The sequence below is a fragment of the Somniosus microcephalus genome, chromosome 15 (assembly GCF_052327205.1).
Source record: "Somniosus microcephalus isolate GS21.2 chromosome 15, FLI_Smic_1.0, whole genome shotgun sequence".
Taxonomy (NCBI): Eukaryota; Metazoa; Chordata; class Chondrichthyes; order Squaliformes; family Somniosidae; genus Somniosus; species Somniosus microcephalus.
Window position 1 is genome coordinate 42,732,152 of NC_141001.1, and position 18,925 is coordinate 42,751,076.

At 48.1% G+C, this 18,925-nt stretch overlaps 1 pseudogene across 1 annotated transcript in view; it reads left to right on the forward strand.

The window, feature by feature from the left end:
* LOC147106660 (anoctamin-9-like) overlaps window positions 1-18,925 on the forward strand; it is a 244,948-nt pseudogene that overhangs the window by 5,107 nt on the left and 220,916 nt on the right. Inside the window, exons 3-4 of the transcript XR_015081081.1 lie at window positions 5,478-5,549; window positions 7,493-7,606. The product of XR_015081081.1 is annotated as an anoctamin-9-like (transcript). The remainder of the gene's footprint in view (window positions 1-5,477; window positions 5,550-7,492; window positions 7,607-18,925) is intronic.

Here is an 18,925-nt window from a genome sequence, read left to right on the forward strand (position 1 = left end):
CGCTGCAATCCATGTGATGAAGGTACTCCCACAGTGCAGTATTTTGACCCAGCCACGATGAAGGAACGGCCATATATTTCCAAGTCAGGATGGTGTGTGACTTGGAGGGGATCTTGCAGGTGATGGTGTTCCCATGTGGCTGCTGCCCTTGTCCTAGGTGGTAGAGGTTGCGGGTTTGGGAGGTGCTGTTGATGAAGCCTTGGTGAGTTGCTGCAGTGCACCTTGTAGATGGTACACACTGCAGCCACAATGCGCCGGTGGTGGTGGGACTGAATGTTTAAGGTGGTGGATGGGGGTGCCAATCAAGTGGGCTACTCTGTCCTGTGCTGTATAAACATCAGCACAGACTAGTTGGGCCGAATGGCCTGTTTCTACCCTGTATGTTCTATGTAATTCTATGCTTTGTGCTGAATTAGCTGAGCTCAGCTAGGGTGGCAGTAGGAGCATTACAATTGACCTCAATGTTCCTAGATTAGAAGGAATAAAATCAGCCAGAGTTTCTGGTCCTGATTGCTGTTCAGTGGTCCCTTATGTAAACTATGTGCGTATTGAAATTGGATGTGAACATGGCTGTGTTCTGCTGTAGTATTAGATAGCCTGCCATAACTCAGTGGAATTTCCTGTGTACAGTATTTGCTTCCAGAGACATGAATAATTGGGCCATAAAGCAAATATCAGGCATAAAAGACCGAGAAAACTTAGAATTATGCACGTAATTACGATACGCTCAAATTTCCTCCCTCTTTTACGCCTATCAATTTCCTGTGCCCAAATACATCTTGATTCATAATGGCTCCTCCCCCAAGCTAAAGAGTCGTACAGGCGAATTTCCTGCAATTACACTGGTTTAAAACAGGTGCAAAATTAAGCCTAGAATTTTAGGTGCAGCAGGAAGCAGTGCCAGTTTTCAGGTATTTTATTGTGATTATTTCTGAGCAATTCTTTTTTTTATTGATCCTCACTGAGACCGGCAATTTATTTTCTGTTCCTTTAAATGCATAGTTATGGCATCACTATAAGTCACATTAAAAATGGAAAAGCTTCCACGATTGCATATGCACTCATGTGCTTGACTGATAGATGGCTTCAAACTAATGATCATATTTAAAGAAGGAATACATAATGTGAGTTTGGCATTTTCCTCTGGCCTCATCTGTTTACACTGATTTCCGCTTGTTTACTCCCATTTTTATCTTTTAGTGTATGTTAATGAGATTGGAAGAATGAGCATAATTTCAAGTGCAACTTCCTGATTACACCCTCACGGGAAATTCCACCTCTCACTGTCTAGTTTTACGTATGAATATAAAATCTATCCTTTGCAACCCATATAATGGAGGCAGCTTGCCTCTTTTAACCGTCTTTGTTTCCAGCATGAGGTCATAGAAACATAGAAGATAGGAGCAGGAGTAGGCCATTCGGCCCTTCAAGCCTGCTCCGCCATTCAATGAGATCATGGCTGATCATCCAAATTCAGTACCCTGTCCCTGCCTTCTCTCCATAGCCCTTGATCCCTTTAGCCTTAAGAAATATATCTAACTCCTTCTTGAATATATTTCATGATTTGGCCTCAACTGCCTTCTGTGGTAGAGAATTCCACAGGTTCACCACTCTCTGGGTGAAGAGATTCCTCCTCATCTCAGTCCTAAATGGCTTACCCCTTATCCCTAGACTGTGACCCCTGGTTCTGGACCCACCCGCCATCGGGAACATCCTTCCTGCATCTAGTCTGTCTAGTCCTGTTAGAATTTTATAAGTTTCAATGAGATCCCCTCTCATTCTTCTAAACTCTTAACGAATATAAGCCTAATTGACCCAATCTCTCTTCATACGTCACCAGGTATCAGTCTGGTGAATCTTCGCTGCACTCCCTCCATGGCAAGAACATCCTTCCTCAGATAAGGTGACCAAAACTGCACACAATACTTAAGGTGTGGTCTCACCAAGGCCCTGTACAACTGCAGCAAGACATCCCTGCTCCTGTACTCGAATCCTCTCGCTATGAAGGCCAACATACCATTTGCCTTCTTAACCACCTGCTGCACCTGCATGCTTTCCTTCAGCGACTGGTGCACAAGGACACCCAGGTCTCGTTGCACTTCCCCTTCTCCCAATCTATTGCCGTTCAGATAATAATTTGCCTTCCTGTTTTTGCCACCAAAGTGGATAACCTCACATTTATCCACATAATACTGCATCTGCCATGCATTTGCCCACTCACCCAACCTGTCCAAATCATACTGGAGTTTCTCTGCCTCCTCACAGCACACTCGCCCAAATTTGTGTCGTCTGCAAACTTGGAGATATTACATCTAGTTCCCTCGTCTAAATCATTTATATATATTGTGAATAGCTGGGGTCCTAGCACCGATCCCTGCGGTACCCCATAGTCACTGCCTGCCACTCGGAAAAAGAGCCGTTTATTCCAACTCTTTGCTTCCTGTCTGCCAACCAGTTCTCTATCCAAGTCAGTACCTTATCCCCAATCCCATGTGCTTTAAATTTGCACGCTAATCTCTTGTGCGGGATCTTGTCGAAAGCCTTCTGAAAGTCCAAATACACCACATCCACTGGTTCTCCCTTATCTATTCTACCAGTTACATCCTCAAAAAATGTCAATTCGCGGGTATATGTATTGGAACTGGATTTCTGCACCTAAGATTTGCTCATGGCTGATAGTCCTGAATTTTACCTGCGGGTACAGTAACTTACATTACAGCCCTACTTCTCAGTGACTTTTCCTTATTTTGTCTAGTATGAGGTTCCATGAATTGAGTTAAAAGTTTTGTTTGTTTCATTAGGCTGTTACAGTAATAATATTGTCCAGGAAGGGTAGCAATGTCTGATTATTTAAACATTAATGCTGTAGGTTTTTCCCCTTCAGTAAATATTTGTTTCAACATTTGTATAAACACCTAACTTTTTTAAGAAAGTAATAATTCTTTGATATCAGATGCAGGTCACAGATGCAGTATATAATATGGTTTGTCCATGCCTCAATGTTATTCTGCAGGCTTAGCAATATTATGTGTGTGAGACGCCATCATCCTGGTGCCCTGTCACAAAAATGCTGAATGACTCATCTTGCCTAGCACTGTATTATGGGCACTACTATTGGGCCCAGTGTACCCAGGTCTGGAAACTACAGTTCCCACTCTTAATTGCTAACCAATGACCTCAGCTGGAAAGTATGTACTGTTCAGTGAGAACAAGCTCCCCATGTGCAACCTCAGAGGAGGTCGACTGCATATATTAAAAACAATGAGTGGTCGTAACAATCGAATGGTATTGCGTTTGTAGGTGGTGTTGTGGTGGTCATGTGTAATACATTAAGAAGAATAAAGCACACGCCAACTGTCCCATGATGTTATGCTCCCCTCACAATGTTCTCTTTCAGGAACTCACCTTGTGTTTTTGGAGTTCTCTACGTAAACACGCCTATAGTGTCTCACTCATGTCCATTCAGTGTACATTCCTGCTAGAATTGGTCAAATCGTGATTATGTTGGGATTGTGTCTTAATCTCATTTCGCTGTCGGACCTGACTCATAACTGCCAAGGACCATCTGATCCGTCTTTTATCTTTCATACGGGTCGTTTTTCCCCAGACCCTTTTTATGTCATCCAAAGACCACTGTTCGGAGGAGGTACCATACTTTTGTTCGATTTCGAACCAGGTTTTAGGTAAGTCAAACTGTAATTCTATATAGTCTTTCAACTGCTGGAGAATTTCATCTTCTGAAATCTCAGGTGGAGCCCACCCACCCTTAATAGTCGTAGGTCTATCGAGTGGTGCCATAAAATCGATTTCTTTACGTTAGAGCTCTATATGGGACCGCGATCCTTCTTACCACCCAGAGGGTTCGCTACCCGGGAGGTTTGTGGAGTCGCGTGGAGGGGAGATGACTAGACAACTGACCGAGGACTTTTATAACGAGGAGTCCTTACCTCCAAAAATAGCCCAGATCCAATCTCTTCCTTCAGCGACCCTGCTCGCAGCGCCAAATTGTTAGATCGGGTAATTTCAGTGGACCACACTAATCTGAGGTCAACACACTAAAATAAAAGATTGCGAGTCCAGTGGTAAGTTTTAAATAGTAGATTTATTGCATCACTTGATTTACACTGTTTGACTTCCTTCATCCGACTAACAAGCATGTTCAAAATGGCTGTTTTTTATACAGCAGCAGATCACAGCAAATGTACCCGCCCCCTTTATTACCATTGGCTCAGCAGCATGCATGCAGAGCCATGGTTGGTTCAACTACATCGGCCGATCTGACATTATCACACTGATTGGACCTCTTATACATCACTCATTCCTTTGTTCTCTTAGTTAAGCTAAATCAGCACTTTCATTGTTCACAGTTTAAGCTAAATCAGCACTTTCAATTAAGCTAAATCAGCACTTTCATTGTTCACAGTTTAAGCTAAATCAGCACTTTCAATTAAGCTAAATCAACACTTTCATTCATTAGTTTAATCATATTAAAATCTATTATTAAAATATATATATATATATATATATTCCCTAACAGGAACTCACCTTGTGTTTTTGGAGTTCTCTACGTAAACACGCCTATAGTGTCTCACTCATGTCCATTCAGTGTACATTCCTGCTAGAATTCTGAGACTGCATCCATTGCCATCTAGTTTAAACTAGTCTGGCTCCACTAGCAGTCTTTTGGCACCCCCTCGCCTTTCCTGCAGCAGCCACACCCCCTCTCCCCCCACCGCAGATATTCTGACCTCATCTATTCCCCTGTCCCTCTCTCCACTCCTCGCTTTTCATCTCCGTCCCTCTTCCATACTCTCCCTTCACCTCGCCCCCACCCCCTGATTTATTTTCCCCCAATGTCCTCCCCCTCTCCTCTCCATCTCCCCTTCCAATGTCTCTTCCCCACCTAACCCATCCCCTCCTATTTGGCTCCCCTCCCATCTCTCCCACATTGGTTCCATTATCTCCAACCCTCTAAATCTGCTGGAACAGAAATAATCTGTATTACCTGTGTGAAATCGACTTTAAAGAAGCAATCAAACTAAGTAAATGGATCAGACTGTGGAGTAACACGTATTTAGCGCACTCTACGAGCAGCATAGTCACAGCCACCTGCCAAGTTTATCTTGGGGGTTTGCTGCAGGCCTCCAGATTCTTTTTAGTTAAAATAGCATTGCAGCACCAATGGCATCATCGCACCGTGACTTTTGAATGTTAAGTAGGCACCCATTTCCCTGGGGTGTGCAGCCCTCCCAAGCAAGTGTTTTGCTGAGTTAATATGGTGACAGATGGGAATGCATCGGGATTGTGATGCAACCTTACCCTCCCCCGACTGCTATTTTAACTACCTGCCTGTCCTGTTCTCACTGGGCGGGGTAGGTTACAATCGGGCATTATGAAGAAACTTTGATTTTTTTGTGACTGCTTTGTTACAGCAAGTGAATAAACATGATGTCATTGACACCATTTCTTTATTACAGAAGGATGAAACAATTTACAAAGTAACCAATGATGAGGACGAATACCTGCTGCCTGATGATAAATTCTATCTGGTAACGCCATTCTATTAATTTATACTATCTGAATAAACAAATTAGATTTTTTTTATTCGTTTATGGGATGTGGGCGTCGCTGGCAAGGCCAGCATTTATTGCCCATCTCTAATTGCCCTTGAGAAGATGGTGGTGAGCCGCCGCCTTGAACTGCTGCAGTCCGTATGGTGAAGGTACTCCCACAGTGCTGTTAAGTAGGGAGTTCCAGGATTTTGACCCAGCGTCGAAGAAGTATATCGCCGATCCTTCCAAGTCAGGATGGTGTGTGACTTGGAGGGGAACTTGGAGGTGGTGATGTTCCCATGCGCCTGCTGCCTTTGTCCTTCTAGATGGAAGAGGTCGCAGGTTTGGAAGGTGCTGCCGAAGAAGCCTTGGTGAGTTGCTGCAGTGCATTTACACCACATTAGCGGTGGTAGAATTGCACAGACCCTTTAACGAGGAAATTCAGGTGGAAGTCATTTCCATCACTTGTGTATTTTTAAAATGCTTCCCCCGAGTTTCCTTCAGTTTTTGGAGCCTTTCTGCGATCTGCCCGCCGAGTCCCCGGTGACCTTTTTTGTTTATGGTCATCTGTCAGCCGGTGGTGCTGTAGATGCAAGTTTCCTAGTTTAACCCTACTATTGCACTCGGTAAGTTAGAATGATAGACAGTGAAGTGGCTGCCTGTATCATCTGATCAAGATGGAAATGAGGAATTTGTGAGTTTTGAAGGGTCTGGAAAATGTAGTTAGTGATTTTTGCAGTTTGAGACCTGCTCTTGATTGTGACTGCCGACTACTGGGTCAGACCACTATAAGGTTTCTGAACCACCTTCTCCCCCACTCCCCCAATCCCCACAGTCCGAGAAACTCAGGAGCAGGTATGCCTTTTCTCCTCGTCTACTACTGTATGCCGTTATTATTATGGAGGAAGAAGAGCAGCATAGATTGGAGGGAAGAAGAGCCAGGCAACATTCTAGTAGAATGCAGCCCACCAGATAATGCCCTCCCAATTTTTTTACTGGCAGCACAGGTCCTACGAGACCTCGCTTAGAAACTCTGCACCAGAAGAGTTCACTTCTCAGAAGCTGCAATAGGGCATCTCTGTGACCTGCTGCATGAAGATCTGAAGACTGCACTGCTCTCTCAGTGGCTACAAAGGTGACCACCGGTCTCAACTTTTATTGCTCAGGCTTCTTTAAGGCAGCCCTGTGGGATCTATGTAACTTAAGCCAGGGAGCAGTACGGGCATCCATGCGCCAGGTCACTGACTCCCTTTACAGCAGCAACACATTTCATAAGCTTTGGCATCACCGCGAGGCTGCAGAGGAAAAGGGCCAAACAGTTCTCTGGGGTTACTGGCTTCCCCATCGATGACACCCATGCCACATTGAAGACACTCAGAGCACCCCTCACCTATGTGACTAGGAAGGGATTCTCCATGAACGTGCAGATGGTTTATGACACCATTCAAAGGATTCTTCATGTCAAAGTCTGATATGCCATCATCCTCCTTAGTGTATGGGGATCCCAGTTTCAAAACCTATGCTGTACATTGTCTTATAAAGCTCTGCTAGATCAAGTGTAGCACAGATTAGAGATCCATCGACATTGGTTATATCAGGTACTGAAGAGGTTAGAAGCAGTCCCTCTACATTGACCCATGAAGTAACCTTGCATCAAACACAGAAGTTAGCTGCAGAGTAAAGCTCTCACTACACCAGGTGGCCTAAGGTCAGGTATGAACAGATTTGTTTTTAAATAAAGTTCTCCCTGTCATATCAAACCCTCCCAGGTCAGGTGGATGGAGTGTAAAGTCCCTTTTCATTGCCTCATTAAACACTCCCAGGTCAGGTATAGCATGTATTAGGTGGAAGGCAAGTTTCCTGTAGAAAGATACGTTTTCACTATGTTCTGCTGCACATATGTTGTCCATTTTCTGATCCATAATGTTTGTATGTTTCAGGATAAAGTTGACTTTGTCTTAGTGACACGAAAATCAGACATTGGCATTGACAGAAATGAAGCGGATCGGAAATTTTATCTGAAAAACTTGAGAGAAAAAGGCTTCAATATAATAGTGAGTAGAATAAAGTCAATGCAGAATCTAAGCAATAATAAAAGGATAGAAACCTACAAACTGAGGTATAACCTTTTTAACACTTGGAGTCACTGATTATTGAATAGATTTCCTCTATAGTTTACAAAATGCTGATTCACTTGAAGCACTCAGAATGGAACTGGATCAATTCCTGACTGGCGATGACCATCTTGAACAAGAAAAAGCCCAAACCTTCAATTGTACCACCATTCCCGAGTCCCCTACCATCAACATTTTGGGCATCACCACTGACCAGAAGCTTAACCTAACCAGCAATATAAACATCACAGCCAAGAGCAGTTCAGAGACTGTGTATTTCGCAATGAGTGGATCACCTTTTGATCCCTGAAAGTCTTTCCACCATCAACACGGAACAAGTCAGGAGTGTAATGGAATATCCTCCACTTGTCTGGATGAGTGAAGCTGCAACAACAGTCAAGAACACCATCCAGGACAAAGCAGTACGTTTGATCGGTGATCCTGCCACTGGACTCAAAATTCACCCCCTCCACCACCGGTACACTGTAGTTGCAGCATGTATTATCTACAGGATGCACTGAAGCAATTCATCAATATTACTTTGACATTACCTTCCAGCCCTGTGATATCTACCACCGAGGAGGACAAGAGTAGGAATATTATGGGAACACCATAATTTCCAAGTTCTCCAAGTCACAAACCACCCACCCTTCCCTCACCTTCACATGGTCCATCTCCAACTCTTCCCTTCCCTTCCTCGACTTCTCTGTCTCCATCTCTGGTGATAGGCTATTGACAAACATTCACTATAAGCCCACTGACTCCCACAGCGACCTGGACTACACTGCCTCGCATCCTGTTTCCTGTAAGGACTCCATTCCATTCTCCCAGTTTGTCCGACTCCGCCGCATCTGCTCTGCTTCCGACATGTCTTCATTTTTCCTCAACCGAGGATACCCCTCTACCGTGGTTGACACGGCCCTTGACCGTGTCTGTTCTATTTCCCGCACTTTTGCTCTCACCCCTTCCCCTCCTTCCCGGAACCACGATAGGGTTCCCCTTGTCCTCACCTTTCACCCCAACAGCCTTCACATTCAACGGATCATCCTCCGCCATTTCCACCACCTCCAGCGTGATCCCACCACCAAACACGTCTTCCCCTCACCTCCCCTTTCAGCATTCCGAAAGGACCGCTCCCTCCGCAACACCCTGGTCCACTCCTCTATCATCCCCAACACCCCTTCCCCCGGCACCTTCCCGTGCAAGCGTAGGAGATGCAACTCCTGCCCTTTTACCTCCTCCCTTCCCACTGTCCAGGGCCCCAAACACTCCTTCCAGGTGAAACAGCGATTTACTTGTACTTCTTGCAATTTAGTATACTGTATTCGCTGCTCATGATGCGGTCTCCTCTACGTTGGGGAGACCAAACGCAGATTGGGTGACCGCTTTGCAGAACAGAAACATAGAAAAATAGGAGCAGGAGTAGGCCATTCGGCCCTTCGAGCCTACTCCACCATTCAATATGATCATGGCTGATCCTCTATCTCAAGTTCAGTTCGTAAGGTTGACCCTGAGTTTCCGGTCGCCTGTCACTTTAATTCTCCGCGCCACTCCCACTCTGACTCTCCGTCCTCGGCCACTTACATTGTTCCAGTGAAACTCAACGTAAGCTCGAGGAACAGCACCTCATCTTGCGATTAGGCACTTTACAGCCTTCTGGACTCAACATCGAGTTCAACAATTTCAGACCATAACCTCTGCCCCTATCATTTTTTTTCTCTCTCTCACATGGCAGCTGTTGATCATCCTGCCATTGCCATTTACATTTCATCCAGTCATCTTTTAGAAACATAGAAGCAGGAGTCGGCCCTTCGAGCCTGCTCCGCCATTCAGTATAATCATGGCTGATCCTCTATCTCAATACCATATTCCCGCTCTCTCTCCATACCCCTTGATGCCTTTTGTGTCTAGAAATCTATCTATCTCCTTCTTAAATATATTCAGTGACTTGGCCGCCATAGCCTTCTGTGGTAGAGAATTCCACAGGTTCACCACCCTCTGAGTGAAGAAATTTCTCCTCATTTCAGTCCTAAATGTCTTACCCCGTATCCTGAGACTGTGACCCCTCATTCTACACCCACCTCCTCCCCCCCCCCCCGCCCCCCAGCCAGGGGAAACATCCTCCCTGCAACCAGTCTGTCTAGCCCTGTCAGAATTTTATACATTTCAATGAGATCCCCTCTCATTCTTCTAAACTCTAGTGAATACAGGTCCAGTCGACCCAATCTCTCCTCATATGACAGTCCTGCCATCCCAGGAATCAGTCTGGTGAACCTTCGCTGCACTCCCTCTATGGCAAGTAAATCCTTTCTTAGGTAAGGAGACCAAAACTACACACAGTATTCCAGGTGTGGTCTCACCAAGGCCCTGTATAACTGTAGTAAGACATCCTTGCTCCTGTACTCAAATCCTCTTGCAATGAAGGTCAACATACCATTTGCCTTCCTAACTGCTTGCTGCATCTGCATGTTTGCTTTCAATGATTGGTGTACAAGGTCACCCAGGTACCTCTGTACATCAACATTTCCCAATCTATCACCATTTAAATAATACTCTGCCTTTCTGTTTTTCCTACTGAAGTGGATAACTTCACATTTATACTCAGCTTGTCTAAATTGCCTCGAAGCCTCTTTGCATCCTCTTCACAACTCACAGTCCCACCTAGTTTCGTGTCGTCAGCAAACTTGGAAATATTACATTTGGTTCCCTCATCCAAATCATTGATATATATTGTGAATAGCTGGGGCCCAAGCACTGATTCCTGCGGTACCCCACTAGTCACCGCCTGCCATCCCGAAAAAGACCCATTTATTCCTACTCTCTGTTTCCTGTCTGTTAATCATTTTTGTTTCTTAACTTGTCCCATTACCATCTCCTTTTACCTTGCACCATCATCCCTTTTGTCTCTAAGGGCTCGATTTTAACTCCGGTGTGGGCTGTTGTCATGTTATCCGAATTTCATGTTTCCCACACGAATCTAAATGGATGTGGGAAATTGATGCAATTTTAACTCAATGGGCCAATTGATTTCCAACATGTAGGAAGCCTTTGCAAAGGGGTTTTTCGTGACTGAAAGTCCCCTCCAATGACGTCATCATTGCTGCTGCATTTAAGGTCCACAGCAAGCCTTGCTTCTTCTGCAGGCTTCCAAGCTTCCTCCATTTGGTGTCAGAGGGACTTGCAGGAAAGATGACAAGCGGGAGGGGAAGAGCAGCTCCTCGCTTTGACGAGGCGGCACTGCAGACATTGGTGGATGGGGCTAGGGACAACAGGGAGGTCCTGTTCCCTTCATCAGGGAGGAAGAGGCCTCCCACTCAGACCAAGGCTGTGTGGATGCAGGTGGCTGAGGAGGTCAACTCCTTGGGAGTCACCCGCTGAACTTGGATACAGTGCAGGAAAAGATTTCATAACCTTCAGTGCATTGGAAAATTGAGTATGAATTTCCCATCACCCTCAATCTGATCCCCATTGCCTTTCCTCACCAGCACTCAGCTTTAGCAATCTCTTGCTCCACATCCCACTTGACACTGAAATCCATGCACCCTTACTCATTCCCTCTCTCTCTATGCTCACATTCACGTAACTATTCCACCATGCAGCCCTCACATTCCCTATCACTCTGATGCTTTGAACACAACTGACAACACACAGGGAGGGCCCTTGGTCTTGCAACCTCACTCCATCTTTGTCTCCTTCTAAATATCCATGCTATGCAATCTCTACACTCACTCCTTCATTCTCACTCAACCTCCACTTGTCTCCCTCATTGCAGGAAAAGAGAGCTCACAACAAGAGAGAGCGAGCCAAAGTCAGGAGGAGGACCACCCTCAATAGCCCACCTAACCCCCTGGGAGGAGGAGGCCGTCCTGGAAATCATCAGCATTGAGGATGATTCGCGCATGGGGGACGGACAGATGGGTGCAACACAGCAAGCTGCTGACAGAAAAGTTCCCCAACTCTCTCTTTGACATTGCATGAGTCGCTGATAATGATTGTGAAGCTGTAACAGATGTACTTATGAGCATCTGCAAAAAGCTATGTGCATGTAGCCTTTGCATCACATCTCTGACTCTTTCCTTTACTCCCCCACAGGACCATCACGAGCATCGGTCCCCCCTAGCCAGGATGAAGAGGCTGAGCAGCCAGACTCCTCAGAGGAAGCTGCAACCTCTGAGGGCGCAGCATCAGCAGAATTCAGCGCACCCAGCACGAGCGCAGACACTCATACCTCGGTGGGACTTTCGGGACATAGAGTAGTGTTGTCACCTGGTGTATCACAGCTCACAAGTGAGCATCAGCAGATTGTGGAGACAGGGACAGCAGTGGAGTTTCCTAGTCGGAGGGCGCAGGACTCTGCCAGCTCGGCTCAGCAGCATGTCGACCCTCTGCCTCTGGGTCCATCTATAAGATCAGAGGTGATGGAACTCTAGGCACAGATGCAGGAGTCTCTGGCAGGTTTTGTCTCTAGGGTCGCTGCGAGTGTGGAGCGAATGGAGGAGTCCATAGCGAACATGAGCAGAGCCTTTGTGAAGTCATTGGCGCATGAACGCATCAACACGGAAAGGATGGCTACCTCCGTGGAAACGATTGCTATCTCCGTGGTAAGGCAGGCTACCGTACGAGAAAGGATGGCTACGGTAGCGGAAAGGAGGGCTACCGTCATGGAGCAGCTTAGTCGCCAGGGTATGGAAAACATGGTCATTGTTCAGAATAGAATGACATCTCTTGAGGAGCGATGGGCATCTACTGAACAGAGAAACCCGACCTTCATGGAAGTCCTTCTGAGTAGGGCTGCCATTGCAGATACGGGTCCCCATGGCCCCCCTGATGTGCAGCAAGGTGCTCTTCAGTCACTTGCAGGTGCGGAGGGGGACCTGACCCATGAGAAGGAGGTTGGTGGCAGACCTCAAGGAAGTGGGGGTTCCTCTCCAAGCGCTCACACTTCCATGCCACTGCAGAGCCCTCGGTCAGAGCCCCACCGGAGTCCACACCCAAGTGAGATAGACGTCTCAACCCCTGCACAGCCGCAGGAGCAGCAGACTGTTGACAAGCCCTCACAGGCTCGCAACCGTAGAGGACGCCCGCCAAATGTGTCGAGACAGGAGCAGCAGGAAAGTGAGCAAGGGGCCTCCAGATCTGCTGAAGCCACAGAGGAAGCACTACGTAGGAGCATGCGTAAGAGGAAGATAAAGCACAAGTAGTCACAAGGGTAGTCACTTGGGTGAAATTTGATGTATTAGAAAAAGCCATCAGATTAATAATATTAATAAAAAATCTGATGGCTACTGCTGTAGTTGTGGCGTGTGTCATTTCGCGAATGGGACTTTCACATTGAGGGCTTAGGATTACTTGCAATTGTCAGTATGCTGGTCAAATAGCTAGGAATCCGCAGGGTCTTGGCCATTGTCGATGCTCAGGTAAGACGCTGCGAGGCAAAAGTGTTTGATTGACTAGGCTAAGCAAATCTGGCTAGGATGAGTGCGTTCCTTGTATCCCGGGCAGCAATGTTCTCACGTAATGCTGCCGCTGGTTGATGGGCCTCTGCAGGATGTTCGTTTTCGCCCTCCTCCTCCTCCTCACCTGAGGAGGATATGTGAGGAGCCACTTGGTCTTCAGGAATCTGCAAGCCACGACACTGTGCCATGTTGTGAAGTGCACAGTAAACCACGACGATTCTGGAGACCCTGGCTGCTGAGTACTGCAGGGCTCCACCTGATCTATCCAGGCATCTGAAGCGCATCTTCAGCAAACCGATGGTTTGCTCGATAATGGATCTGGTGGAAATGAGGCTGGAGTTCCAGCGCTCCTCAGCTTCGTTGGCTGGTCTCCTCAACGGCATCATCAGTCACGTCCTCAGGGGATAGCCCTTGTCTCCAAGTAGCCATCCGTTAAGTTGGTCTGGTGGACTGAATAGCGGAGGCACACTAGACTGGCGCAGTATGAAGGAGTCATGGCAACTGCCAGGGTACATGGCGCAAACATGCAAAATCTCCTTGTGGTCACACACCAGCTGAACGTTGAGGGAGTGGAAGCACTTGTGGTTGACAAAAATACCTGGATTGCGATGGGGTGCCCTAAGGGCCACATGTGTGCAGTCAACGATGCCCTGCACCCTTGGAAAGCCTGCCAGATGAGCTAATCCAACCACTCGCGCCGTGACACTTGCTCGATCCTTGGTGAAATGGATGTGATTGTGCGTGAGGGCAAAGAGGGCATCGGTTACCTGTGTGATGCAAGTGCGTGCGGCTGCCTGGGACATGCCGCTGATGTCTACTGCTGATCCCTGGAATGAGCCTGAGGCAAAAAAGTTGAGTGCGGTGGTGAATTTGATGGCCATTGGTAATGCTTGTCCACCTGGTCCTCTGGGCAGCAGGTCTTGCTATAGCATTGCGCAGATGTCAGTCACTACCTCTTGCGAAAGTCGGAGCTGCCTTTGGCACTGCTGCTCAGACATGTTGAGATAGGTGACCCTGCATCTGTAGACCCTGTTTGGGGGCTATCTCCTGCGCCGACGGGCTTCCAGGTGCTGGCCCCTTCTGGCCTGTGCAGCCTCAGGTGGGTGAGCAGCAGCTTGGCACTCCTGCTGCTACTGCTGGTGCTGCTGTTGTTCCTGGTTCTGCTGCTGCCGCGGCAGGTGCTCCTCTAATGCCCAGATGGGAAGGAAATAAATGGTTCCCATGTAGGCCTTGCTGCAGTTCTACAGGGCCTTGGTGAGACCACACCTTGAGTATTGTGTGCAGTTTTGGTCGTCTTATCTGAGGAAGGATGTTCTTGCCACAGAGGGAGTGCAGCAAAGATTCACCAGACTGATACCTGGGATGGCAGGAATGACGTATGAGGAGAGATTGGGTCGATTGGGCTTATACTCGCTGGAGTTTAGAAGAGCGAGAGGGGATCTCATTGAAAGTTGTAAAATTCTAACAGGACTAGACAGACTAGATGCAGGAAGGATGTTCCCGATGGCGGGGGAGTCCCGAACCAGGGGTCACAGTTTAAAGATAAGGGGTAAGCCATTTAGGACAGAGATGAGGAGGAATTTCTTCACCCAGAGAGTGGTGAACCTGTGGAATTCTCTACCACAGAAGGCAGTTGAGGCCAATTCATTAAATATATTCAAGAAGGAGTTAGATATATTTCTTAAGGCTAAAGGGATCAAGGGATATGGGAAGAAGGCAGGGACAGGGTACTGAGTTTGGATGATCAGCCATGATCTCATTGAATGGCGGAGCAGGCTCGAGGGGCCGAATGGCCTACTCCTGCTCCTATCTTCTATGTTTCTGGTATATGCCTGCATTGAGGAAGCGCTGAGTGAAGGTGGCGAGAGGGGTTTCTCAGGAGGCTACACCGGAGATGGATGTGAGGCTCCAGCCTTCCACAGGTGTGGTTAAGCCTTGTAAAAGTTGCCCCAGACCTGAGACCACTAAGTCCTGCCACCTGCAAATAATGGCTGATCAAATCTCCTCTTTAATGGTTGACCTGCAGTTGATAGTCAGCAATCCAATAGTGCTCCCGCCAGGTTTCACATTCGTGATTCCCACCAGGCGTGTTTTACGTGGGAAAAGGGTTAAAGTTGCAAGGGCCTGTTAAAAAAAGGATTATAGAGGCCATTTAGTGGTAATTAAGGGCCTTAAAGACCAGTCCCGCCTGTTGGATGCGGGACGGAGTCGGGACCATCAGACACGCCTGAGTTAAAATTGCTCAGAGTCGGGAACCAGGCGGGGGGGATACCGCCCGCCAGTTTTTGCGATTTTAACACCCCGCACGCCTCCAAGCCCGACTCCACGGCTCAATGAAAATTCGAGCCCTTAATCTCTCCTGCCTTCCATCCTATCACAGACCTTCCCTTTTGTTCTTTCCTCCCCTCTCCCCCTTTCCCAGCCCCTACACTTGCTTAAGAACCTGTTACATCTCCAACTTTTTCCAGTTCTGACAAAGGATCATCGATCTGAAACGTTGGGTTCGATTTTCCCGAAGCTGTCGGGAAGAAGGCGGGACTACAACTTTCGGGGTTTAGACCCGCCTACATCAACGTCCGGCTAATCCATGCGATTTTCCCTTGATTGCCTGTCACTTTAATTCTCCGCTCTACTCCCACTCTGACCTCTCTGTCCTTGGCCTCTTACACTGTTCCAATGAAGCTCAACGTAAGCTTGAGGAACAGCACCTTATCTTTCTATTAGGCACTTTACAGCCTTCTGGACTCAACATTGAGTTCACCAATTTCAGACTATAACCTCTGCCCCTGTTTTTTCAGGCGGCAGCTGTTGATGATTCTGCCGTCCCCATTTGCAACATTTAACCACCCCCGCCTTCCACCCTATCACAGACCGTCCCTTTTGTTCTTTCCTCCCCTCCCCCACATTCCCTGCCTCTCCACCTGCTTAAAATCTGTTACATCTCTAACTTATTCCAATTCTGATGAAGGGTCGCAGACCTGAAACGTTAACTCTGTTTCTCTCTCCACGGATGCTGCCTGACCTGCTGAGAGTTTCCAGCATTTTCTGTTGCTATTTCAGATTTCCAACATCCGCAGTATTTTGCTATTGTCTTAGAATAGCTGTAAGCCTTGTTCCAGCGCCTGTCTGACAGCCAGCATTTTAAAATATGTTTTTTTGCTTCTCTTTATTTATTCTGCTTCTTTGTTTGTGTCCAAGAGGGTAATCATAGAATCATCGTGCCTGTGCCAGCTCTTTGAAAGAGCTCTCCAATTAGTCCCACTCCCCTGCCTTATCCTCATAGCCCTCCAAATTTTCACCTTTAAGCATTTATCCAATTCCATTTTGAAAGTTACTATTGAATCTGCTTCCACCACCCTTTCAGGCAGCACATTCCAGATCATAATGTGGCAGAACCACTGAATGACTCTGGCTAACTGTATATAATTCTCTTTAACGATGTTCTAACACTAGCCTAAACCTGTCCCATTGTGTTAGGCATTACTGTGTTTTGTATATAGAGTTTGCATGTACGGGGCGTGGCCCCTTTAAGAGCGCGGGAAAACCCGGGCAAGCGCGATGACGTCACGTCGCAAACCACGAGACTGCCAGCGAGTCCTCGTGGCATCTCCGTTGAGTGAAGACCTGTTTGATTGTTCTCTTGTGTCGATCTCCGTTATTCGTAGGAATTCGTTAATTCCTACATTGGTGACCCCGTTTTTGTGAACGTTTTCACAAAAGAAGAGCACAGCATGGAAGCAAACGCCGTTTCGCTGAAGCTACCGCAGTTCTGGGAGCAGCAAGCGCCCACGTGGTTTATTCAGGTCGAGGCCTAGTTCGCCCTGAGGAACATCGATGCAGATCAGACCAAGTATCCTTATGTGGTCTCTGCACTCGACAGCTCTATCGCCTCTCGGATCGTCAGCCTCCTCGAAAACCCCCCAACGGAGCGCAAGTATGAAACCCTCAAAGCGCGGTTACTGCAGGTTTTCGGGCTCACGAAATCGGAGCGCGCCCGTTGATTACTCGCTATGCCTGGGCTCGGGGACTCCAAGCCTTCAGAGTTGATGAGGCAAATGCTCACACTCCTGGGCTCAGAATGGGAATGTTTCCTATTCCGCGAGATTTTCCTCAGCCAACTGCCTGAACAGGTACAAGCTGCCCTGGCCAGGTCTGAAGTTGAAGACTGCGCAACATTCGCTGCGGAGGCTGACAAAATTTTCGCTGTAACTTGGCAGTACTGCGCCGCCACGAGGCACACATCCCCTGCAGATGCTGCCCCAGCTCGTCAGCCCGCTGGACTGTGTTTCTACCACGCGCAATTCGGCACGAAGGCGAAGCGTTGCCGCCCTCCCTGCAGTTTTCCCCCAAAAAAACAACAACTGACACTGCGACCACCGAGGAACGGATCTGACGGGCACCCCGCGGCCGTGATGGCGATCGGCAACGCGGGAAAATTGCTGTTCATCACCGATACTCTCTCCGGTCGTTGTTTTCTGTGCGACACTGGAGCGCAGTGCAGCATTTTACCCGCGTCTGCCCTTGACGTGCAGACGGGGAATCACGGCCCCACCCTTGAAGCGGCCAATGGCGGAGCAATTCGGACCTTCGGCAGACGGCGAGTGGAGGTGTGCCTCGGGGGGCAACGCTTTCACTTGGATTTTGTTACGGCCAAAGTTTCCCAGCCCCTCCTCGGCGCGGATTTCCTGTGCTCCAACAACCTCCTGGTCGACGTCAGGAACCGGCGGCTGATCAACGCAGCAACTTTTAATTCTCTTCCGTGTTACCGCAGTAACACTACGTCACGCACCGTCTCCTGTGCGTTCCCGACTCCTGATGAGTTCGCTCGCCTGCTCGGCAAATTCCCCGACCTGACAAGACCCACGTTCTCCTCCACAGCTACGAAACATGGTGTGGAACACCACATCACCACCAACGGCCCCCCGGTCTACACGCGGGCCCGGCGCCTGGAACCTGGCAAGCTGGCGGTCGCAACGGCGGAGTTCGCAACCATGGAACAGTTAGGGATTATTCGCCTGTCGAATAGTCCCTGGTCTTCACCCCTCCATATCGTCCCGAAGCCTGGCGGCGGATGGCGGCCATGCGGCGACTATCGACGCCTAAACGACGCCACCACTCCTGATCAGTACCCGATCCCCCATATCCAGGATTTCTCTGCCCATTTGGCAGGGAACACCATGTTCTCTAAAGTCGACCTTGTCTGGGGCTACCACCAGGTCCCATTTCATCCATAAGACGTCCAGAAGACCGCAGTCATCACCCCATTCGGCCTCTTCGAGTTTTTACGAATGCCATTTGGGTTAAAGAACGTTGCCCAGGCTTTCCAACGCCTGATGGACTCCGTGCTGCAGGACCTCAAGTTCCTCTTCGTCTACCTGGATGACATTCTAATTGCCAGTCCTACTAAGGAAGAACATACCTGTCACCTACGCACCCTTTTTCGATGCCTCAGCCAACATGGCCTGATTATCAACCCGGCCAAGTGTCAGTTTGGCCTGCACCAAATTGACTTACTGGGGCATCGCATCACCTCAGAGGGAGCGGTTCCTTTACCTTCGAAGGTAGAGGCGGTGACCTCCTTTCCACGCCCGCAGAACATAAAGGCCCTGCAGGAATTCCTAGGCATGGTAAACTTTTACCACTGTTTCGTGCCTAAGGCGGCACTACTCATGCAGCCCCTGTACGAGGCCCTCAAGGGCAAGACTGGCAAGAACCCGGTAGACTGGGCGGATGACATGACCCGAGCATTCGCCGACACCAAAAGCACCTTAGCCAACGCGACTATGCTGGCGCACCCGCTGCC